A 26,891-nucleotide genomic window follows, 5' to 3' on the forward strand; every position below is an offset into this window, starting at 1 on the left:
CACCCCATTCCATTCCGCTCCATTCCACGGCACTGCACTGCATCCCACTCCACTCCACTTCATTCCATTACATCCGTTTCCTTTCCACTCCATTCCACTCCACTCACCTTTACCCCAATCCACTCCACTCCGGTCCACTCCTTTCCATTGCATTCCGTTCCACTGCATTCCATTCCATTCCTTTCATTCGAGAGTATCTCACTCTGTCACCCAGCCTGGATCGCAATGACACAATATCAGCTCATATTCCATTGCATTCCATTCCTTTCCTTTCTGCTCCTTTCCGTCCCGTTCTTCTCCGCTCCAATCTGATCTATTCCATTCCATTCACCTCCATTCCATTCCACTCAATTCCACTCCCCTCCGGTGCAATCCGTTTGCTTCTATCACACAATGTATAGCGCTGTAGCACAATCTCAGCACAGATTTCTCCCTCCATTCCATTCTGTTCCTTTCCATTCTGTCCCATTCCGTTCCGTTCCGTTCGACTCCGTTCCACTCCACTCCACTCAACTACATTCCATTATATCCGATTCCATTCCACCCGATTCCTTTCCATTCCATTCCACTCCTCTCCACTCAACTGCACTCCACTCCACTCCATTTCACTCAATTCCATTCCATTCTGCTCCATTCCACTGCAACCACTCCACCCCACTCCACTCCACTTCTTCCATTCCATTCCATCCGATTCCATTCCTCTCCTTTCCACTCCACTCCACTTCACTACCTTCCAGTCCACTCCATTCCATTGTATTCCATTCCATTCCATTCCATTCCATTCCATTCCATTCCATTCCTTTCTTTCCACAGTATCTCACTCTGTCGCAAAGGCTGCAGTGAAGTGGCACAATCTCAGCTCACATTTCTTTTCACCATTCCATTGTATTCCATTCCATCCCATTCCATTCCATTCCATTTCACTCGACTCCACTCCAAGCCACTCTATTCCATTCCATATCACTCTATTGCTTTCCATTCCTTTCTTTCAACAGGATATAACTATGTCACACAGGCTGGAGTGCAGTGACACAATCTCAGCTCACATTACCTGTCAACTTTCCATTTCACTGCGTTCTATTCCATTGCATTCCATTGAAATCCACTGAATTCCATGACATTCCATGCCATTCAATTCCATTCCATTTCACTCAGTTCCACTGCACTGAAGTCCTCTCCTCTACCTTCCATTACATCCAAATCCATTCCACTCCATTCCACTACATTCAGCTCCCATGCACTCCTCTCCACTCCATTCCAATCTATCCCAATCCATTCCTCTCCATTCCGCAGCACTCCCCTCCACCCAACTCCGCTCCACATCATTCCTTTGCATTCCTTTCCATTCCATTTCTCTCCATTCAACTCCACTCCACTTCACTCCACTAAACTCAACTCCAGTCCACTCCATTCCATTCCATTCCATTCCTCTGCATTTCATTCCATTCCTTTCTTTCAAGAGTATCTCACTCTGTCACCCAGCCTGGAGCACAGTCGCACAATCTCAGCTCACATTCCAATCCATTCCACTCCGTTCCGTTCCTTTCCATTCCGCTCTGCTCCAATCCACTCGATTGCATTCCATTCCATTCCATTCCATTCCATTCCGTTCCGTACCACTAAACTCCATTCCACTCCACTAGACTCCATTCAACTCCATTCAATTCCACTCCATTCCATTCCACTCCACTCTGCTTTATTCAATTCCACTCCACTCAATTCCTCTCCACTCCACTCCATTCTTTTCCATTCCATTCCATTCCATTCCAGTCCATTCCACTCCACTCAACTCCATTCCACTCCACTCCACTCCATTCCTTTCCATTCCATTCCATTCCACTCCATTCCACTCCACTTCCCTCCATTCCACTCCACTCCACTCCATTCCATTCCGTTGCATTCTACTGCATTCCTTTCAATTCAATTCCACTCCATTGTAATCCATTCCAATCCATTCTAATCCATTCCATTCCACTCTACTCCACTGCATTCCGCTCCATTCCACTCCAATCCATTGCACCCCTTTCCTTCCACTCCATTCCCTTCCATTCTATTCCAATCTATTCCACCTGATTCCATTCCATTCCATTCCACTCCATTCCACTCCACTCCACTCCCTTCCACTACTTTCCACTCCACTCCACTTCACTCCATTCCATTCCATTCCACTCCACTCCATTCCATTCTATTCCATTCCACTCCATTCGACTCCTCTCCCTTCCACTGAACTCCACTCCACTCCATTCCATTCCATTGCATTTCACTTCATTCCTTTCCATTCCATTCCACTTCATTCCACTCCAATCCACTCCATTCCAATCCACTCCATTCCTCTCCACTCCACTCCTCTCCACTCGACTCCATTTCATTCCATTCCTGTGCTTTCCACTTCATTCCATTCCAGTCGACTCCATTCCATTCCATTATATTCTATTCCATTCCATTCCATTCCAATCCATTAGATTCCCCTCCATTCCACTCCACCCCATTCCACTCTATTCCATTCCAATCCATTGTATTCCACTCCATTCCTCTCCATTCCTGTCCACTCCATTCCATTGCATTCCACTCCAATCCACTCTATTCCACTTCAATCCACTCCATTCCATTCCACTCCATTCCACTACACTCTACTCCCCTTGACTCCACTCAACTACACTCCATTCCTTTCCACTTCATTCCATTCCACTCCACTCCACTCCATTCCACTCCACTCCATTCCATACTGTTCCATTCCATTCCATTCCACTCCACTCCCATCCACTACATTCCCTTCCACTCTATGCTATTTCATTCCACTCCACTACACTACACTACCGTCCGCTCCACTCCACTTAAGTCCACTGCATTCCATGACATACCATTCCCTTTCATCTCATTCCATGCCACTCCATTCCACTCCACTCCATTCCACAATACTCCATTGCATTTCACCTCATTCCACTCCAATCCATTCGACTACTCTCCCTTCCACTCCACACCACTCCAATCCACTACATTTCATTGCATTCCACTCCGTTCCATTCCGTTCATTTCTTTCCTCAGGACCTCACTCTGTCAGAAAGACTGAAGTTCAGTGGCACAATCTCAGCTCACATTTCTTAATTCCATTCCATTCCATTCCATTCCGCCCCTGTCCATTCCACTCCACTCCACTCCATTCCACTCCACTCCATTCCATTCCCCACCTTTCCACTCCTCACCACTCCACTCCACTTCATTCCACTCCAATCCACTTCAGTCCTCTCAATTCCACTCGACACCACTCCACTCCACTCCATTCCAATCCTTTCCACTCCATTCCACTCCAATCCCTTCCCTTTCAATCCATTGCATTCCATTCCACTCCACTCCACTGCACTCAATTTCATTACTCTCCATTCCATTCCATTCCTTTCCTTCCAAAGGATATCACTCTGTCACAAATGCTGGAGTGCATTGTCACAATCTCAGCTCACATTTCTTTTCACCATTCCATTGCATTCCATTCCAACCCATTCCATTCCATTCTATTCCACTCCACTCCACTCCACTCCATTTTATTCTACTCCATCCCGTTCCATTCGACTCCATTCCACTCCACTCCACTTCACGCCATGCCACTGAAACCCATTACATTCCATTTCACTCCAATGTGTTCTATTACTTTCTTTTGTCAGGATATCACTGCATCACTCAGGCTGGAGTACAGTGGCACAATTTCAGCTCACATTACATGTCAACTTTTCACTGCATTGCATTCTATTCCATTGCATTCCTTAGCTTTCCATTAAATTCCATTCCATTCCATTCCATTCCGTTCCACTCCATTCCACTCCATTCCATTCCATTCCATTCCATTCCATTCCATTCCAGTCCGTTCCACTCCACTCTTTTCCACTCAACTACATTCCATTACAGTCGATGCCTTTCCACTCCATTCAACTCCTATCCATTCCACTGCACTCCACTGCACTCGATTCCACTCCCTCCAATTCCATTCGTCTACATTGCACTGCACTCCACTTCACCCAACTCCACTCCACTTCATTCCATTCCATTCCATCCCATTCTATTCCTCTCCATTCCACTCCACTCCACTTCACTCCACTACACTCCACTTCAATCCATTTCACCCCACTCCACTCCATTCCAGTCCATACCATTGCACTACATTCCATTACATTCTTTTCTTTCAAGGGTATCTCACTCTGTCACCCAGCCTGGAGTGCACTGGCACAATCTCAAGTCCTGTTACGTTCCATTCCATTCCATTCTATTCCGTTCCATTCCATTCCGCTTCACTCCATTATGTGCTCTTCCTTTCAGTTCCACTCCAATCCACAACACTACATTCCCTTACATCCCATTCCATTCCACTCCATTCCACTTTATGCCACTCCACTGCACACCACTCCACTCCATTCCACCGCATCCCATTCCATTCCACTCCATTCTTCTGCACTCCACTCCACTCCACTCCACTCCACTCCACTCCTCTTCATGTCATTCTATTCCTCTCCATTCCACTCCAGTCCACTTCACTCCACTACACTCCACTCTAATCCAATAAATTCCATTCTTTTCCATTACACTGCATTCCATTCCATTGCTTTCTTTCGAGAATATCTCACTCTGTCACTCAGCCTGATGTGCATTGGCACAATCTCTGCTTGCATTCCATTCCATTCCATTCCATTCCATTAGATTCCATTCCTTTTCACTCCGTTCTATTCCACTCCACCCCACTCCACTCCACTTCATTCCAGTCCACTCCAAGCCACTCCACTCCATTCCACGCCATTCCACTCCATTACATTCCACTCCACTCCACTCCACTCTATTCCATTCCATTCCACTCCACTCCATTCCATGCCTTTCCACTCCATTCCACTCCAATTCTTTCCATTCCATTCCACTCCTTTCCACTCCACTCCACTCCATTGCATTCCACTCCATTCCATTCCACTTCATTCCATTCCACTCCTTTCCACTCCAATCCACTGCATGCCATTCCACTCCATTCCATTCCACTCCATTCCACTACATTTCATTCCTTTCTACTCCACTCCATTCCATTGCTTTCCACTCCACTCCACTACATTCCAATGCACTCCACTCATCTCCATTCCACTCCATTCCATTCCATTCCTGTGCTTTCCACTCCATTCCATTCCACTCGACTCTATTCCATTCCATTCCAGGCCACTCCATTCCATTGCGTTCCACACCACTCCACTCCACTCCATTACATTCGACTGTATTCCACTACACTCCACTCCTTTCCACTTCACTCCACTGCATTCCATTCCATTTCATTCGATTCCACTCCACTCCAGTGCATTCCACTCCACACTACTCCAGTCCACTCCACTGCACTCCATTCCAGTCCACTAAATTCCATTCCGTTTCATTCAACAGCACTCCACTCCATTCCACTCCATTCCACTCCAATTCACTACATTCCATTGCATTGCATTCCACTCCATTCCACTCCACTGCACTCCACTTCATTCCATTCTATTCCATTCCACTCCATTTCACTCCACTCCACTCCATTCCAATCCACTCCATTCTATTCCATTCCATTTCAGTCCACTCCACTTCCCACCCCCCATTCCATTGTACTCCATTTCACTCCATTCCTCTCTATTCCATTCCGTTTCATTCCAATCCACTCCATTCGTCTCCACTCCTGTCCATTCCACTTCACTCCATTGCATTTCATTCCATTCCATTTCATTCCACTCCATTCCAGTCGACTCCATTCCACTCCATCCCATTCCATTCCATTCCACTCCATTCCACTCCATTCCAGTCCAGTCTGTTCCATTCCATTGAATTCCACTCCAGTCCACTCCACTTCAATCCACTCCATTCCATTCCAGTCCATTCAATTCCACTATTTTCCCCTCCACACCACTCCATTCTACTTCACTAAATTCCAACCCATTCCGTTCCTCTCCATTCCATTCCACTCCTCTCCACTCCACTCCATTCCACTCCACTCCACTCCACTAAATTCCACTCCAATCCATTCCATTCCACTCCACTCCACCCAAATCCATTCCATTCCTTTCTATTGCATTCCATTCCATTTCAATCCAGTCCACTGCATTCCATTTCACTCTATTCAATTCCTTTCCATTCCGCTCCTCTCCACATCACTCTCCTCCACTTCATTCTACTCCATTCCACTCCACTCCTCTCCATTCCATTCCGTTTTATTCCACTCCACTCCATTTTAGTCCATTCCACTCCAATCTACTCCACTCCATTCTACTCCGTTCAGCTTCATTCCACTCCATTCCTTTCTACACCATTCAACTCCACTCCACTCCATTCAATTCACTCCTCTCCACTGCATTCCATTCCACCCCACTCCACTCCACTCCAAAACATTCCATTCCAGTCCTTTCCAATCCCTTCAATTCCACTCCTTTATTTCAACAGGATCTCCCTCTGTCACACAGGCTGCAGTGCTGTGACAATATCTCAGCACATATTTCTTCATTCCATTCCATTCCATTCCATTCCACTCCAGTCCATTCCACTCCACTCTATTCCATTCCACTCCATATCATTCCCTTCTTTTCTTTCCACAGGATCTCACTGTGTCACCAAGCCTGGAGTTCAGTGGCACAATCTCAGCTCACATTTCTTTTCACCATTAGATTGCATTCCATTCCATCCCATTTTATTGCATTCAATTTCAATCCACTCCACTCCAGTACACTCCATTCCATTCCACTCCATCCCATTGCATTCAACTCCATCCCACACCACTCCATTCCACTCGACTCCACTCCACTCCTCTCCACTCTTTTCCATTCAACTCAATTTCACTCCATTACCTTCCATTACTTTCTTTCGACAGGATATCACTGTGTCACCCAGGCGGGAATGCAGCGGCAGAATCTCATCTCACATTACAAGTCAACTTTCCATTGCATTCCATTCTATTCCATTGCATTCTATTCCATTCCATTCCTTTCCTTTCCATTCCATTCAATTATGTTCCATTCCATTCCACTCTGTTCCACTCCACTCCACTCCACTAAAATAAAATACATCTGATTCCATTCCACTTCATTCCACTCCTCTTCACTCCATTGCACTCCACTCCACTCTATTTCACTCCATCCCATTTCAATCCGCTCCATTCCACTGCACTCCCCTGTGTCCCACTCCACTCCCCTTCATTTCATTCCATTCCATCCCATTCCATTCCTCTCCATTCCACTCCACTCCACTTCAACCCAATCCACTCCACTCCATTCCATTCTATTGCATTCCACTGCATTCCATTACATTCCTTTCCTTTGAGAGTATCTCACTCTGTCACCCCGCCTGGCAGGCAGTGGCACAATCAGCTCCCATTCCATTCCGTTCCTTTCCATTAAGTTCCCTTCTGCTCAGCTCCACTGTGCCCTGGTCTACTCCGTTACATTCCGTTCCACTCCACTCCATTCCATTCCATTATTTCCGATTCCATTCCACTCCAATGCACACCTCACCACTACACTCCATTCCACTCCAACCCATTCCATTCCATTCTGCTCAATTCCACTGCAATACACTCCAAACCACTCCACACCACTCCATTCCATTCCATTACATCCCATTCCATTCCTCTACATTCCTCTACACTCCACCTCACTCCACTCCAGTCCATTCCACTGCATTCCATTCCATTCCTTTCTTTTGAGAATATCTCACACTGTAACCCAGCCAGGAGCACAGTGGCACAATCTCCGCTTCCATTCCATTCCATTCCATACCATTCCATTCCATCCATTCCACTCCACTCCACTACATTCCATTACATCCCATTCCATTCCACTTCATTCCACTCCTCTTCACTCCATTGCATTCCACTCCACTCTGTTTCACTGCATCCCGTTTCATTCCACTCCATTCCACAGCACTCCCCTGTACCCCAATCTACTCCAGTTCATTTAATTGCATTCCATCCCATTCCATTCCTCTCCATTCCACTCCACTCCACTTCAACCCAATCCACTCCACTCCATTCCGTTCTATTCCATTCCACTGCATTCCATTACATTCCTTTCTTTCAAGAGTATCTCACTCAGTCACCCAGCCTGGCGTGCAGTGGCACAATCAGCTCCCATTCCGTTCCATTCTGTGCCATTAAGTTCCCTTCTGCTCAGCTCCACTGCGCTCCGTTCTTCTCCGCTCTGTTACATTCCATTACTTCCGATTCCATTCCATTCCATTCCACAACTCTCCACTACACTCCATTCCACTCCATCCCATTCCATTCTGCAGCATTCCACTGCAATAAACTCCACTCCACTCCACACTTCTTCATTCCATTCCATTCCATCCCATTCCATTCCTCCACATTCCTCTCCACTCCACTTCACTGCAGTCGAGTCCAATCCAGTCCACTCCATTCCATTCCAGTCCATTCCTCTGCACTCTATTCCATTCCTTTCTTTCGAGAATATCACACACTGTCAGAAAACCAGGAGCGCAGGGGCACAATTTCCTCTTCCATTCCATTCCACTCCATTCCATTTTATTCCACTCCATTACACTCCACTCCATTTCATTCCACTCAACTCCACTAAACTCCACTCCATTCCACTTAACTGCATTGCACTCCACTCCATTCCATTCCACTCCACTCCATAACATTCCATTCCAATCTATATTACTCCATTCCATTCCACTACATTCCTCTCTACTCAATTCCACTCCACTCCACTCCATTCCACTCCACTCCATTCCATTCCGTTCCATTCCATTCCACTCAACTCCACTCCACTCCATGCCTCTCCACGCCACGCCATTCCACTCCACTCCATGCCATTCCATTTCTTTCCATTCCACTCCATTACATTCCACTCCACTCTATTCCACTCCACTCCACTACATTCCATTTTATTCAATTTGAATCCACTCCATTCCTTTCCACTCCACTGCACTACTCTCCATCCCACTCTATTCCACTCCATTAAACCCCACTACAATCCATTCCATTCCACTCCACTCCATTCAACACCACTCTAATGCAGTCCACTCGATTCCATTCCACTCAATTTGACTCCACTCCATGCCGTTCCGCTCCACTCCACTCCAATGTATTCCAGTCCACTCCACTCCAATATATTCCAGTCCACTCCACTCCATTCCATTCCAATCTATTCCATTCCACTCCATTCCACTCCACTCCACTCCATTCCACTCAACACCATTCCATTCCATTCCATTCCATTCCGTTTCACTTCAATCCACTTCACTCTATTCCACGCCATTCAATTCCTCTCCACTCCGCTCCACTGCCCTCCATTGCACTCACCTTCGATCCATTCCATTCCATTCCGTTCCAATCTACTCCACTCCATTACACTCCACTCCAATATGTTCCACTCCACTTCACTCTATTCCATTTCATTCCATTCCGTTCCACTCCATTCCATTCTATTCTACTGCATTCCATTCCATGCCACTCAACTCCATGCCCCTCCAATCCAATCCAATCCAGTCCATTCCATTCCACTCTACTCGACCCCAGTCCATTCCTTTCCATTCCATTCCACTCTACTGCACTCGCCTCCACTACATTCGACTCCAGTCCACTCCATTCTATTCCATTCAATTCCATTCCAATCCATTCCATTAGAGTACACTCCATTCCAGTCCATTCCACAGAATTTCACTCCACTCCACTCCCCTCAGTTCCACTCCATTCGAATTCATTCCTCTCCATTCCGTTCTAATCCAGTCCACTCAGCTTCATTCCATTCCATTTCACTCCACATCACTCCATTCCATTGCACTCTATTCCCCTCCACTGAATTTCATTCCACTTCACTCCACTCCATTCCACCCCACTCCACTCCATTCCATTCTATTCAATTTCAATCCACTCCATTCCAATCCATTCGACTCCAATCTTTACCCTTTCCATCCATTCTTCTCTACTCCACTCCTTTCCATCTCACTCGATTCCAATGCACTCAACTCCACTCCACTCCATTCCTTTCCACTCCAAGACATTACATTCCATTCCACTCCACTCCAATCCATTCGAATCCACTCCATTGATTTCCATTCCATTCCATTCCACTCCAACCCACTCCACTCCACTCCACTCCAACCCACTCCACTCCACTCCACTCCATTTCACTTCACTCTGATCCATTCCATTCCATTCCGTTCCACTCTAATCCACTCCATTACACTCCACTCCACTCCATTCCACTCTTCTCCAATCTATTCCATTGCATTCCACTCCGTTCCACCCAAAATCCAATCCACTCCAGTCCCTTCCATTACACTTCTCTACTTTCAAGTCCATTCCACTGCATTCCATTCTTTTTCACTCCATTCCACTCGATTCCACTCCACTCCAACACACTCTTTTCCACTCCATTGAACTCCATTCCATTCAACTCCATTCCATTCCACTCCATTCCATTCCATTCCATTCCACTCCACTCTAATCCACTCCAATCCACTCCATTCCACTCCACTCCACTCCATTCCACTCCATTCCAATCCACTCCATTCCATTCCACTCGATTCCACTCCACTACACTCACTCCATTCCGCTCCATTCCACTCCATTCAACTCCATTCAACTCCACTCCTCTCCTATCCACTGCATTCCACTCCACTACATTACATTTCATTCCATTCCATTCCACTAATCTCCATTCCTCACCACTCCACTGCATTCCAGTCCATTCCACTCCACTCCACCCCTTTCCAATCTATTCCATTCCATTCCACTCCTTTTCACTCCTCTCCACTCCATTCCACTCCAGTCCACTCCATTCCATTCCACTCCACTCCATTCCATTCCATTCCATTCCATTATTTCCCTGCCTTCCATTCCATTCCTAACATTCAAGAATATCTCCCACTGTCAGGCAACCTGGAGCACAGTGGCACAATCTCAGCTTCCATTGCATTCCATTCCATTCCATTCCATTCCACTCCATTCCACTACATTGCACTCCACTCCAGTCCATTCTTCTCCATTCAACTATATTCCATTCCATTCCACTCTACTGAATTCCACTGCATTCCATTCCACTCAACTCCATTCCATTCTAATCCATTCAAGTCTGTTCCACTCCACTCCAATCCTTTCCATTCCACTCCACTCCGTTCCATTCCATTCGACGTCACTCCACTCCATTCCACTCCACTCCACTCCACTCCAATCCATTCCATTCAATTCCATTAAATTTCATTCCACTCCATTCCTTCCACTCCACTCTATTCCCGTCCACTCCACTCCATTCCATTCCCTTCCATTCCACTCCATTCCATCCACTCAACTCCACTCCAGTCCACTCCACCCCTTTCCACTAAACTCTCCTCCACTACACTTTATTCCTTTCCACTCCATTGCATTCCATTCCACTCCACTGCCCTCCATTCCATTCCACTGCATTCCTCTCCACTCCACTCCACTCCACTGCGTTCGAATCCATTTCACTCCATTCCACTTCACTCCTCCCCATTGCATTCCATTCCATTCCCATCCATTTCACTGCAGTCTATTCCACTCCATTCCAGTCCATTCCACTCCATTCTGTTCCACTCCATTACACTCGATTCCATTCCATTCCATTCCACTGCACTCGACTGCATTCGATTCCAATCCATTCCACTACACTTCATTCCGTTCCATTACAATCCTTTAAACTCCACTCCACTCCATTGCACTCCATTCCACTCCCATCCATTACATTCCTTTGTGTTCCATTCCATTCCTTTTCACTCCACTCCATTCCAGTCCACTCTAATCCACACCACGACACACCACTCCAATACATTCCATCCCACTGCACTCCAATCCAATACATTCCATTTCACCCCACTGCACTGCCTTCCACTCCACTCCATTCCACTCCCTCTGCTCCATTCCATTTCATTCCATTCCACACGACTCCATTTCATTCCATTCCACTCTACTCCATTCCACTCCACTCTGCTCCATTCCCTTCCATTCCACTCCATCCAACTCCATTCCAATCCATTCCACTCCTTTCCAATCCACTCCACCCCATTCCATTCCATTGCACTCCATTCCATTCCATTCCGTTCTACTCCATTTCACTTCACTCACTTCCCCTCCACTCCATTCCAGTCCCCTCCACTCCATTCCATTATATTCCATTCAATTTCATTCCACTTCACTCCCCTCCACTTCATTCCATTTAATTCAACTTCATTTCATTCCGCTTCATTCCACTCCACTTCATTTCATTTCATCCACTCCAATCCATTCTAGTCCACTATATTCCATTACTCTCCCCTCAAATCCATTCATTTGCTTTACATTCCATTCCACTCCACTCCATTCTACTCCACTCCACTCCATTCCTTTCCGTTCCATTTCATTTCATGCAATTGCATTCCAATCCTTTTTACTCCTCTCCATTCCATTCCACTCCACTCCACTCCATTCCCTGCCATTCCACTCCATTCCATTCCACTCCACTTCATTCAATTCAATTCCATTCCACTGCACTGCCCTCCATCCACTCCATTCCACTCCATTTGACTCCATTACATTTCACTCCATTCCACTCCACTGCATTCCACTCCATTCCACTCCACTTCACTCCACTACATTGCATTCCATTCCACTTCACACCATTCCACTCCATTCCACTGTACTCCAATCCACTCCACTCTAAACCATTCCACTACACTCCACACCATTCCGTTACATTCCATTACATTCCAGTCAATTCCTTCCACTCCACTGCATTCCAGTCCACTCCACTACATTCCTCTCCACTGCACTCCACTCTGATTAATTCCATTTCATTCCACTTCATTCCAGTAGACTCCATATTATTCCATTCAATTCCATTACACTGCTCTCCACTCCATTCCACTCCATACAACTAAATTCCACTCCATTCCACTCCTGTCCTCTGCATTCCATTCCATTCCATTCCATTCAACTGCACTCCATTCCACTCCACTCAATTCCACTGCATTCCAGTCCATTCCACTCTATTCCAGTCCATTCCACTCTATTCCAGTCCAAACCACTCCACTCCATTCCATTCCACTGCACTCCCCTCCATTCAATTCTAATCAATTCCACTCCATTCCATTCCACTCCACTGAACTCCACTCCACTCCACTCCATTCCATTTATTTCCACTCCATTCCATTCAACTCCATTCCACTGCACTGCAGTCAATTCCACTACACTGCATTCCACTCCAATCTACTTCATTCAATTTCATTCTATTCCACTCCATTCCATTCCACTCCACTCAATTCCAGTCCAATCCATTCCATGCCACTGCACTCTACTCCAATACATTTCATTCCACTTCACTCCATTCCATTCCACTTAAGTGCATTCAATTCAATTCCATTCCACTGCACACCTCTCCATCCACTCCAGTCCACTCCAATTCTCTCCACTCCATTCCATTCCATTCCACTCTCCTCCATTCCATTCCATTTCACTCCAATCCACTGCATTCCACTCAACTGCATTCCACTCCACTCTGCTCCATTCCATTCCATTCCATTCGCCTCCACTCCATTGCACTCCACTGCACTCTTCTTCATTCCAGTCCACTTCACCCCTTTCCATTCCATTCCATTCCATTGAAATCCATTCCATTCGACTCTACTCCATTTCACTCCACTCGATTCCACTCCACTCCATTGCATTGCTTTCCATTCTACTGCGTTCCATTCCACTCCACTCCATTCGAGTCTACTCCATTCCATTCCACTCCACTGCATTCTACTCCACTACTCACCATTCCATTCTATTCCATTACAATCCGCTGAATTCCATTCCATTCCACTCTGTTCCATTACACTCCACTCTGCTGCATTCCATTCCATTCCACTCCACTCCATACTATTCCAATCCATTCCACTCCATTCCACTCCAGTCCGTTCCATTCCATTCCGTTCCTTTCCACTCCATTCCATTCCTTTCCTCTCCATTCCATTCCATTCCACTCCATTCCATTCCGTTCCACTCTACTCCATTTCACTCCACTCCATTCCACTCCATTCCATTCCATTCCTGTCCATTCCAGTCCATTCCATTGCACTCCACCCCATTCCAGTCCACTCCACTCCATTCCACTCCATTCCACTCCACTCTATTCAACTCTAATCCATTCCATTCCATTCCTCTCCACTCCACTCCACTCCATTCCATTGCACTCCATTCCACTCCTCTCCATTCCATTCCAATACTTTCCATTCCATTTAATTTCACTCCATTCCATTCCATTGCAATCCACTCCACTGCATTCAATACCATTCCAATCCACTACACTCATTTCCACTCCTATCAACCCCACTCCTGTCCACCTTACTCCATTCCATTGCACTCTACTCCATTCCACACCATTCCACTCCATTGCTATCCACTACAATACATTTAATTCCACTCCATTCCATTCCACTCCTTTCCTCTCCACTCCACTCCATTCCAATCTACTCCATTCCATTCCATCCCACTCACCTTCACTCCTTTATTCTCCACTCCACTCCATGCCACTTCATTCCATTCCATACCACTCCATTTAACTCCCTTCCACTTCATTCCCGTCCACTGCACTCCAGTACACTCCATTCCATTACATTCTGCTGCACTACTGCCCATTCCTTTCCAATCCATTCCAAACACATTCATTCCATTCCACTCCACTCCATTCCACCCCATTCCACTCCATTCCAATATATTCCATTCCCTTTCACTCCACTCCACTCCACTCCACTCCAATCCACTCCATTCCATTCCCTTCCTTTCCACTCCCTTCCACTCCACTCCTTTCATTTCCATTCCAACCCACTCCAGTCCACTCCATTCCATTGCACTCCATTCCACTCTACTCCATTCCATTCCACTCCATTCCATTTCATTCCATTCCACTCTTTTCCATTGCATTCCTTTCCACTCCATTCGATTTCATTCCACTACACTCCACTCAATTCCATTCCCCTCCATTCTATTCCACACTCCACCCAACTCTGTTCCATTCCACTCTACTCCATTCCATTCCATTGAATTCCGTTCCTTTCCACTCCATTCCTTTCCACTGCATTCCACTCTTTTCCACCCCATTCCAGTCCACTCCACTTCCTTCCACTCCATACCATTCCATTTCACTGAACTCCACTCCAGTCCACTCTATTGCACTCCTTTCCACTCCACTCCATTCCATTACACTCATTTCCATTCCCTTCTTTTCCACTGCATTCGATACCTTTCCACTCCACTACAGTCCATGCCATTTCACTCCATTCCATTCCACTCAACTCTAACCCTCTCCAATCGATTGCATTTCATTCCAATCCACTCCCATCCACTCCGCCCCATTCCATTCCATTTCACTCCACTCCACTGCATTCCAATCCATTCCATTCTATTCAAATCCACTCCACTCCACTCCACTATATTCCAATCCATTCCATTCTATTCAACTCCACTCCACTCCATTCCATTTCATGTCATTCCACTCCATTCCACTCAATTCCATACCATTCCACCCCATTGCATTCCATTCGATTACATTCCACTGCATCCCATTTTTTCCATTGCACTATACTCCAGTCCACTCCGTTCTACTCAGTTCCATTGCACTCCACTCCACTCCATTGCTTTCCAATCCTTTCCACTCCACTCCATTCCATTCCACTCCACTGCACTCCACACCAGTCCTGTTCTTTCCACTCCATTCAACTCCGCTCCACTCAATTCCAGTCCTCTCCATTCCATTCCACTCCACTACACTCCACGCCATTCCACCCCCTGCCAATATTTTCCATTCCATTCGATTCCACACCTCTCCACTCCATTCCACTCCACTCCAATCTATTCCACTCCACTGCACTCCATTCCATTCCGTTCCATTCCAATCTGAATAATTCCAATGCATTCCCCGCCATTCCACCCCACTCCACTACATTCTATTCTATTGCATTCCATTCCATTGCATTCCATTCCAATCCATTCTTTTCCATTCGAATCCATTCTTTTCAACTCCATTGCATTCAACTCCATTCCAGTCCGTTCCACTCCACTCCAATCCATTCCACTCCCGTCCACTCAATTCCACTCTACTCCATTCCATTTCATTCCACTCCACTCCGTTCTATTCCATTCCACTCTAATTCGCTCCACTCCATTCCATTCCATTCAATTTCATTCCACTCTATTCCATTCCACTCCACTCCATTCCACGCCACTGCACTCAAAACAATTTAATTCCACTGAACTCCATTCCAGTCCTCTCCACTCCATTACACTCCACTCCACTCCACTCAACTCCAATCCATTCCAATCCACTTCATTCCATTCCACTCCACTCCATTGCATTCCATTCCACTGCACTCCACTCATATGCACTCCAATCAGATCGGTTCTACTCCCTTCCATTCCACTCCACTTCATTCTTTTTCATTCCAACCCACTCCAATCCACTCCATTCTAATTCACTCCGTTCGACTTCATTCCATTCCATTCCACTCCATTCCATTCCGCTCCATTCCATTGCATTCCTTTCCACTCCATTCCATTGCATTCCACTACACTCCACTCATTTAAATTCCACTCCACTCCATTACATTCCACTCCACTCCACTCCACTCTATTCAATTCCACTCTACTCCATTCCAATCCATTCAATTCCACTCCATTTCACTCCATTCCATTCCACTTCATTGTACTCCATTCCATTCCACTGCATTGAACTCCATTCCACCCTATTCTAGTCCACTCCACCACTCCACTCCATACCGTTCCATTTCACTACACTCCACTGCACTCCACTCCATTCTATTGCACTCCATTCCATTCCACTCCATTCCGTTAATCTCATTTCCATTCCTTTCTTTTCCACTCCATTCCATTCTTTCCACTCCACTCCACTCCATGCCATTCCACTCCATTCCATTCCACTCCACTCTACTCAACTCTACCGCTCTCTATTCCATTACATTACATTCGTTTCCACTCCACTCCACTCCACTCTGCTCCATTCTATTCCATTCCACTCCACTCCATTGCATTCCAATCCATTCCAATCCTTTCGACTCCACTCCACTCCATTCCATCGCATGCCATTCCACTCCACTCCACTCCATTCCGTTCCATTCCACTCCATTCCATTCCATTCCATTCCACTCCATTCCATTCCATTCCATTCCACTCAACTCCTTTCATGTACACTCCACTCCATTCTACTACATTCCACTCCACTCCACTGAGCTCTATTCCATTCTATTCTGCTCAACTCCATTCCCTTCCAATCTGCTCCATTCCATTCCATTCCATGCATTCCATTCCATTCCATTACACTGCACTACAGTCCAGTCCACTCCATTCCATTACACTGCACTACAGTCCAGTCCACTCCATTCCACTTAGTTCCATTGCACTCCACTCCACTCCTCTCTTTTCCTTTCCACTCCATTCCACTCCACTCCATTCCATTCCATTTTATTCCACTCCACTCCAGTCTAGTTCACTCCAATCCATTCCACTGTGCTCCACTCCATTCCATTCCATTCCACTCCTTTACACTGCACTCCAATCCATTCCACACCATTCCACTCCACTCCTCTCCACTCCACTCCTATCTCTGCACTCCATTTCACTCCATTCCATTCCAATACATTCCACTCCACTCCACTCAATTACAGTCCACTCCTTTCCATTACATTCTGCTCCACTCAACTCCACTCCATTCCACTCCCCGCCAATATTTTCCATTCGATGCCATCTCACATCACTCCAATCCATTCCACTCCACTCCACTCCATTCCACTCCACTGCACTCCACTCCATTCCATTCCATTCCAATCCAATCAATTCCATTGAATTCCCTTCAATTCCACTCCAATCCAATCCATTCCATCCCATTCCATTCCATTCCACTCCATTCCATTTCACTCCTTTCCAGTCCATATCAATCCACTCCAATCCATTCCACTCCACTCCACTCCATACCACTCCACTCCATTCCATTACATTCCATTCCACTCCATTCCCTTGCATTCCACTCCACTCCATTCCATTCCATTCCACTCCATTCCATTCCATTCCACTCTACTTGATTCCACTCCACTGCATTCCATTCCATTCCAGTCCACTCCATTACATTCCACTCTACTACATTCCTCTCCACTGCACTCCACTGAACTCCAGTGTAAATCCACTCCATTCCACTCCCTTCCTTTCCCCTCCATTCCACTCCACTAAATTAATTTCCATTCCAACCCACTCCATTCCACTGCATTCCATTGCACTCGATTCCACTCCACTCCACTCTATTCCACTCCATTCAATTTCATTCCATTCCACTCCATTCCATTGCATTCCTCTCCACTCCATTCCATTCCATTCTACTTCACTCCACTCAATTCCATTCCACTCCACTCCATGACATTCCACTCCACTCCATTACATTCCACTCCACTGTAATCCACTCCACTCCACTCCGCTCCATTCCACTATACTCCATTCCATTCCACTCCACTCCATGACATTCCACTCCACTCCATGACATTCCACTCCACAGTAATCCACTCCACTCCACTCCGCTCCACTCCACTCCACTCCACTCCGCTCATTCCACTATACTCCATTCCATTTCATTCAATTCCACTCCATTCCACTCCATTACGTTCCATTCCACTCCATTCCACTCCATTCCATTACATTCCACTCCATTCCACTCTATTCTAGTCCACTCCACTACGCTCCACTCCATACCATTCCATTTCACAGCACTCCACTCCACTCCATTCTGTTGCACTCCTTCCACTGCACTCCATTCCTTACACTCATTTCCATTCCCTTCCACTCCACCCCACTCCATGCTATTCCATGCCATTCCATTCCACTCCACTCTACTCCACTCTACCCCCTCCATTCCATTGCAATCCATTCCATTCCACTACAATCCACTCCATTCCACTACATTCCACTCTAGTCCCTCCCTCTCCATTCCACTCCACTCTGCTCCATTCCATTCCATTCCTCTCCACTCCACTGCATCCCAATCCATTCCACTACATTCCACTCCACTCTGCTCCATTCCATTGTATGAGATTCCACTCTACTCCATTCCACTCCACTCCACTCAACTCCATTCCATTTCATTCCAGTCCACTTCATACCATTCCAATCCACTCCATTCCATTCCATTCCATTCCTTTCCACTATACTACACTCCAGTCCACTCCATTACATTCAATTCCATTACACTCCATTCAACTCCACTCCATTCGTATCCACTCCATTCCACTCCACTCCATTCCATTCCATTCCACTCCACTCCACTCCATTCTAGTTGATTCCACTCCATTCCACTGTACTTCACACCAATACATTCCATTCCACTCCTCTCCACTGCATTCCAGTCCATTCCACACCATTCAACTCCACTCCATTCCAATCCTCTACAGTACACGGCATTCCATTTCACTCCATTCCATTCCACTACGTTCTACTCCACTCGACTCCATTCCATTCCACTCCATTCCATTCTTTTCCACTCCACTCCATTCCATTCCTCTCTACTCCATTGCTTTCCATTTCACTCCATTCCACACCACTCAAGTCAATTCCACGGCAATCGACTTCATTCAACTCCACTGCACTCCTTTCCATTCCGTTGCATTCCAATCCACTCAATTCCAACGCATTCCACTCCATTCCACTCCACTGCACTCCATTCCAGTCCATTCCTTTCAATTCCACTCCATTCCATTCCACTCCACTCCTCTACATTACATTCCACTGCATTCTATTCCTCTCCACTCTACTATACTCCACCTATCTCCATTCCATTGTACTCCATTCCATTCCACTGCAGTTCACTCCTCTCTGCTCCATTCCACCCTACTCCATTCCACTCTATTCCACTCAATTCCGCCCCATTCCACTCTGTTCCATTCCACTCCATTCTACACCTCTAAAATCCTCTCGACTCCATTCAACTCCACTCTACTCCACTCGACTCCACTACATTGCATTCCACTCCTTTCAATTGTATTCCACTCTCCTCCACTCCACTCCAATCCACTCGACCCCTTTCCACTCCATTCCACTCTATTCTTATCCAATCGACTCAAATCTATTCCATTACACTCTGCTCCATTCCATTCCATTACATTCCACTCCACTCCTCTGCATTCCAATTCATTCCACTCTATTTCTCTCCACTCCTTTCAATTACATACCAGTAGATTCCAGTCCTTTCCACTCCACTCCAGTTCATTGCGTTCTATTCCCTTCCACTACGTTCCAGTCCACTCCACGGCATTGCACTCCACTCAACTCCATCCCACTCCACTCCACTCTATTCCACTCCATTCCCATGTATTCCATTCCACTCCGTTACACTCCATTCCATTACACTCCATTCCATTCCATTATCCTTCACTCCACTACATTCCATTCCAATCCACTCAATTCCACTCTAGTCCATTCCATTCCACTGCACTCCACTGCATTCCACTCCACTCCCATCCTTTCCATTCCAGTCTATTCCATTTCTCTCCATTCTGCTCCATTCCACTCCATTCCACTCCACTCGTTTCCATTCCATTCCACTCTACTCCTCTCAAATCCACTGTACTCCATTCAATTAATGTCCATCCACAGCACTCAAATGCATTCCACCGCATTCCACTCCACTCCACTCCATTCCACTCCATTTCACTCCATTCCGTTTCATTCCATTCCACTCTTTTCCACTCCACTCCAATGCATTCCACTCCATTCCGCTCCACTCCGTTCCATTCCACTCTGCTGCATTCCGTTCCATTGCACTCTTCTTCATGCCACTCCACTCCATTCCACTCCAGTACATTACATTACATTCCATTCCACTCCATTCCATTCCACTACACTCCATTACAATCCACTCCACTCCACTGCATTGCATTCCAATCCACTCCATTATACTCCACTCCACTCCATTCCACTCCACTCCACTCCTCTCCTCTCAACCCCATTCCATTCGACTCCACTCCATTCCATTCCATTCCACTCCCTTGCATTCCATTCCACTGCACTCCACTGCACTCCACTCCACTGCATTCTATTCCACTCAACTCCGCTCCACTCCATTCATTTGCCTTCCAACCCACTCAATTCAACTCCATTCCATTGCACTCCATTCCATTCCACCCCAATCCATTCCACTTCATTCGATTCCGTTCCATTCCACTCCATCCTATTCCATTGCTTTCCACTCCATTCCATTCCATTCCATTCCATTCCACTACACGCCACTCAATTCCTTTGCACTTCACTCCATTATATTCCACTCCACTCCGTTCCACTCCAGTCCACTCCACTCCATTCCATTCCATTCCATTCTACTCCATCCCTTTCTATTCATTTCCACTCCATTCCTTTCCTTTACATTCCACTCCATTCCATTGCACTCCATTCCACTCCATTCCACTCCAATCCTGTCCACTCCACTCCACTCCACTCCATTTCATTCCATTTCACTGCCCTTCTCTCCACTCCATTCCATTCGATTGCACTCCATTCCACTCCACTCCTTTCCATTACAGTCATTTCCAATCTCATCCATTCCTCTCCATTCCATTCAATTCCACTCCACACCACTCCTTTCTATTCCACTCCATTCCATTCCACTCTACTCTACTCCACTAACCCCCTCTCCATTCCATTGCACTCCATTCCGTTCCACTAAAATCAACTCCACTCCACTCCATTCCACTCTATTCCATTCCACTCCATTCCAATCCGCTGCATTCCAATCCATTCCACTCCATTCCACTCCATTCCATTCCCTTCCATTCCAGTGCATTCCACTCCACTCCACTCCTTTCGTGTATAGTCCCCACCATTCCACTTCACTCCCCTCGATTCCACTTCACTCAACTCCCTTCCATTTCATTCCATTCCACTCCACTCCATTTTATTTCAGTCCACACCACTCCATTCCGTTCCATTTCAGTCCACACCACTCCATTCCATTCCATTCCATTCCACTGCACTCCACTACACCCCACTCCATTCCACTTCATTCCTTTGCACTTCTCCACTCCAATCCATTCCATTCCATTCCATCCACTCCACTACAGGGCAGTCCATTCCACACCATTCCACTCCATTCCACTCCACTCCACTCCATTCCATTCCACTATTCTCCTCTCCACTCCAGTCCATTCCACACCATTGTAGTCCGCTCCACTCCACTCGTCACAATGAATTGCATTCTATACCATTCCTTTCAAATCGACTCCTTGCACTCCACTCGACTCCATTTCAGTCCACTCCATGTCATTCCATTCCACTCCCCTCCACTCTACTGCATTCCACTCCACTGCATTCTTTTCCATTCCACTCATTCCACAGCATTCCAGTCCATTCCACTTCACTCCATTCCATTCGCCTCCACTGCACTCCATTCCATTCCGTTGCATTCCACTTCACTGAATTCCAATCCATTCCACTCCATTCCACTCCACTGCACTCCATTCTATTCCATCCCATTCCATTCCATTTCATTTCATTCCATTCCATTCTATTCCATTCCATTCCATTCCACTCCAATCCACTCCATTCCATTCCAAACCATTCTATTCCACTCCAGTCTACTCCACTCCATTCCATTCCATTCCATTCCACTCCACTCCACTCCATTCCATTCCAAACCATTCCATTCCACTGCAGTCTACTCCACTCCACCACTCTCCATTCCATTCCACACCATTCCATCCCTCTCCACTCCATTCCACCACACTCCATTCTACTGCATTCCACTACACTCCGCTCAATTCCACTCCATTCCATTCCACTCCACTCTACTCCACTTGACTCCACTCCGTTTCATTTCACTCCATTCCACTCTACTCCAGTCCATTACCCTCGACAGCTTTCCACTCCATTCCACTCTACTCCTCTCCATTCCACTCCACTCTATTCCACTTCACTCTTCTCCAGTCCATTGCATTGCATTCCACTCCACTCCATTCCAATACATTCCACTCCATTCCATCCAATCCACTGCATTCCATTTTATTCCAGTCCTTACCACTCCACTCCACTCCTTTCCACTCCACTCCACTCGCTTCCATGTCATTACATTCCCTTCCTCTCCATTCCATTCAACTCCACTCCATTCCTTTCCTTTCCACTCCATTCAAGCCCATACCAATCCACTCCATTCCATTCCATTCCATTCCAATCCTCTCCATTCCAGTCCACTCCACTGCATTCCACCTCACTCCACTCCTTTCCACTCCATTTCCGTCCATTCCAATCCATTCCATCCCTCTCCCTTCCATTCAATTGCACTCCACTACACTTCACTGAATTCCATTCCATTCAATTCCACTCTCCTCCATTCCTTTCTACTCCACTCCACTCCATTCAACTCCATTCCATTCCACTCCATTCCATTCCTCTGCATTCCGCTGTACTCCACTACTTTCCACACAACTCTGTTCCATTCCAATCGATTCCACTGCACTCCACTCCACTCCATTCCATTCCTTTCATCTCCCCTCCACTCCACTCCAATCCATTGCACTCCATTACACTCCACTCCACTCAATACAACTCCACTTCACTGGATTTCATTCCATTCCATTCCATTCCACTCATTTCCACTCCACTCCATTATTTTCCATTACACCTCTCTCCATTCCATGCCATTCCATTCCATTCCACTCCATTCCATTCCATTCAACTCTAATCCCTTCCTTTCTCTTCCACTCCATTCATGTGCTTTCCAATCCACTGCAGTCAATTTCTTTCCATCCCATTCCATTCCATTCCATTGCACACCACTCCAGTTCATTCCACTCCATTCCTCTCTGCTCCACTCCATTCCACTGCATTCCTCTCCATTCCACTCCATTCCATTCCACTCCACTATGTTCCATTCCATTACACTCCGCTCCACTCTATTCCATTGCACTCCATTTTACTATATTCCATTCCACTCTTCTCCACTCCACTCCACTCCAATTCATTCCACTGCATCCCTTTCCTTTCCATTCTAATCCACTCCACTTGATATCACATCACTCCATTCCATTCCATTTAATTTCTTTCCACTCCAGTCCCCTCCATTCCATTCCAGTCCACTCCACTCCTGTAAAATCGATTCCAGTCCATTCCACTTCTTTCCATTCCACTCCACTACATTCCACTCCACTCCACTCCACTCCATTCCACTCCACTCCACTCCACTCCATTCCACTCCAATCCAGTCAACTCCACTCCAGTCAACTCCACTCCGTTTCACTCCACTGTACTCCACTCCACTCCACAACCCTCCATTCCACTCCATTCCACTCCATTCCTTTGCAGACCATTCCACTCCACTTTATTCCATTCCACACCACTCCAGAATACTCCAGTCTATTGCATTCATATTCATTCCATTCCATTCATCTACATTCCATTCCATTCCAGTACACTGCACTCCAGTCCATTCCACTTCATTCCTCTGCATTCCTCTCCACTCCACTCCATTCCTCTACACTGGACTCTATTCCATTTAATTCCATTCCATTCCACTCAACTCCAGTACACTCCATTCCATTCCAATGCACTCCAATACAGTCCATTCCTCTCCATTCCATTCTATTCCACTCCACTCCATTCAACTACATTACACTCCATTCCATTCCAATACTTTCCATTCCACAGCGTTCCTCCCCACTCCATTCCATTCCTCCACAATCCAATCCATTTCATTCCATTCCACTCCACTCCCCTCCACTCCATTCCACTCTATTCGATTGCACTGCACTCCATTCCATTTCATTCCATTCCATTCTACTCCACTGCATTCCATTCCACCCCACTCCACTTCATTCCACTTCATTACACTCCATTTCAATCCATTCCATTCCATTCCATTCCTTTCCATTCTATTACACTGCATTAGATTCCTTCCCACTCCATTCCAGTCCACTACACTCCATTCCACTCAACTCCACTCCTCTCCACTCTATTGCATGTCATTCCATTCCCCTCCACTCCATTCCATTCCATTCCACTGCATTCCATTCCATTCTATTCCACTACATTACACTCAAATCCACTCCATTCCATTCTATTCCATTACATTCCGCTCCATTCCATTCCATTGCCTTCCATTCCACTCCACTACATTCCACTCCAGTGCACTCCATTACACTTTACTCCACTCCATTCAGTTTCTTTCCATTCCATTCCATTCCACACCATTCAAGTCCATGCCACTCCACTCCACTCCATTCCACTCCACTGCATTCCATTCCATTCCGTTGCATTCCAATCTACTCAATTCCAATGCATTCCACTCCATTCCACTGCACTGCACTCCATTCCTTTCCATTCAACTCCATTCAATTCTACTCCATTCCATTCTATTCCACTCCACTTCACTACATTCCCTTCCACTCCATTCTGTTCCACTTCACCCCTCTCCATTCCATTTTACTCCATTCCATTCCACTCCACCCCACTCCATTCTACTCTATTCCACTCAACTCCACTACATTGCACTCCATTCCATTCCACTCCATTCTACTACTCTCCAATCCACTCCAGTCCATTCCAATCTACTCTACTCCATGCGATTCCACTACATTCTATTCCACTACATTCCATTCCATTTCCCTCGTCTCCATTCCATTCCACTCGACTGCTTTCCACTCCATTCCACTCTACTCCTCTCTATTCCACTCCACTCTATTCCATTGCACTCTGCTGCATTCCATTCCATTACATTCCACCCCACTCCCTTCCATTCCAGTCCATTCCACTCTATTCAACTACACTCCATTCCTTTCCATTCCAGTCCATTCCAATCCTTTCCACTCCACTTCATTGCGTTTCAATCCATTCCACTCTATTCCAGTCCTTTCCACTGCATTCCACTCCACTCCACTCAATTCCACTCTATTCCGGTCCACTCAACTCCATTCTGTTCCACTCCATTCAATTCCACTCCATTCCATTCCATTACACTCCACTCCACTCCACTCCATTCCAATCCACTCAATTCCATTCTACTCCTTTCCATTCCATTACCTTCCACTCCACTCAATTCCATTCCAATCCACTCAATTCCTTTCTACTCCATTCCATTCCACTCAATTCCTTTCTACTCCATTCCATTCCACTGCACTCTACTCCTCTCCACTCCTTTTCATTCCACGCTATTCCATTCCTCTGCATTCCTCTCAATTCCACTCCATTCCACTCCACTCGTTTCCTTTCCATTCCATTCCAGTGCTCTCTACTGCACTCCACTCCATTGCCTTAATGTCCATCAACACCACTCAAATCCATTCAACTCCATTCCACTCCACTCCATTCCATTCCACTTCAATTCACTCCATTCCATTTCATTTCTTTCCACACCACTCCACTGCACTCCATTCCAGTACATTCCACTCCTCTAAACTCTATTCCAATCCATTACACTTCTTTCCACTCCACTCCACTCCATTTCACTCCACTTCACTCCACTCCATTCCACTCCACTCCAGTCCACTCCACTCCATTCCACTCAACTCCAATCTTCTCCACACCTCTCCATTCCACTGCATTCCACTGCATTCCATTGAACACCATTCCACTCCACTCCATTCCATTCCATTCCACTCTACTCCACAGTACTCCACTCCATTCCATTCGTATTCATTCCATTCCATTGGAGTCCATTCCATTCCATTGGAGTCCATTACATTCCATTCCACTCCACTCCACTTCTGTCCATTCCACTCCATTCCACTGCATTCCTCTCCAATTAATGGCATTCCACTCCACTCGACTCTATTCCACTCAATTCCATTGCATTCCACTCAACTCCACTACCCTCCATTCCATTATATTCCACTCCTTTACAGTCCATTGCTCTCCATTCCACCCTATTCCA

Source organism: Pongo pygmaeus, chromosome 22 (assembly GCF_028885625.2).
Source record: "Pongo pygmaeus isolate AG05252 chromosome 22, NHGRI_mPonPyg2-v2.0_pri, whole genome shotgun sequence".
Lineage (NCBI taxonomy): Eukaryota > Metazoa > Chordata > Mammalia > Primates > Hominidae > Pongo > Pongo pygmaeus.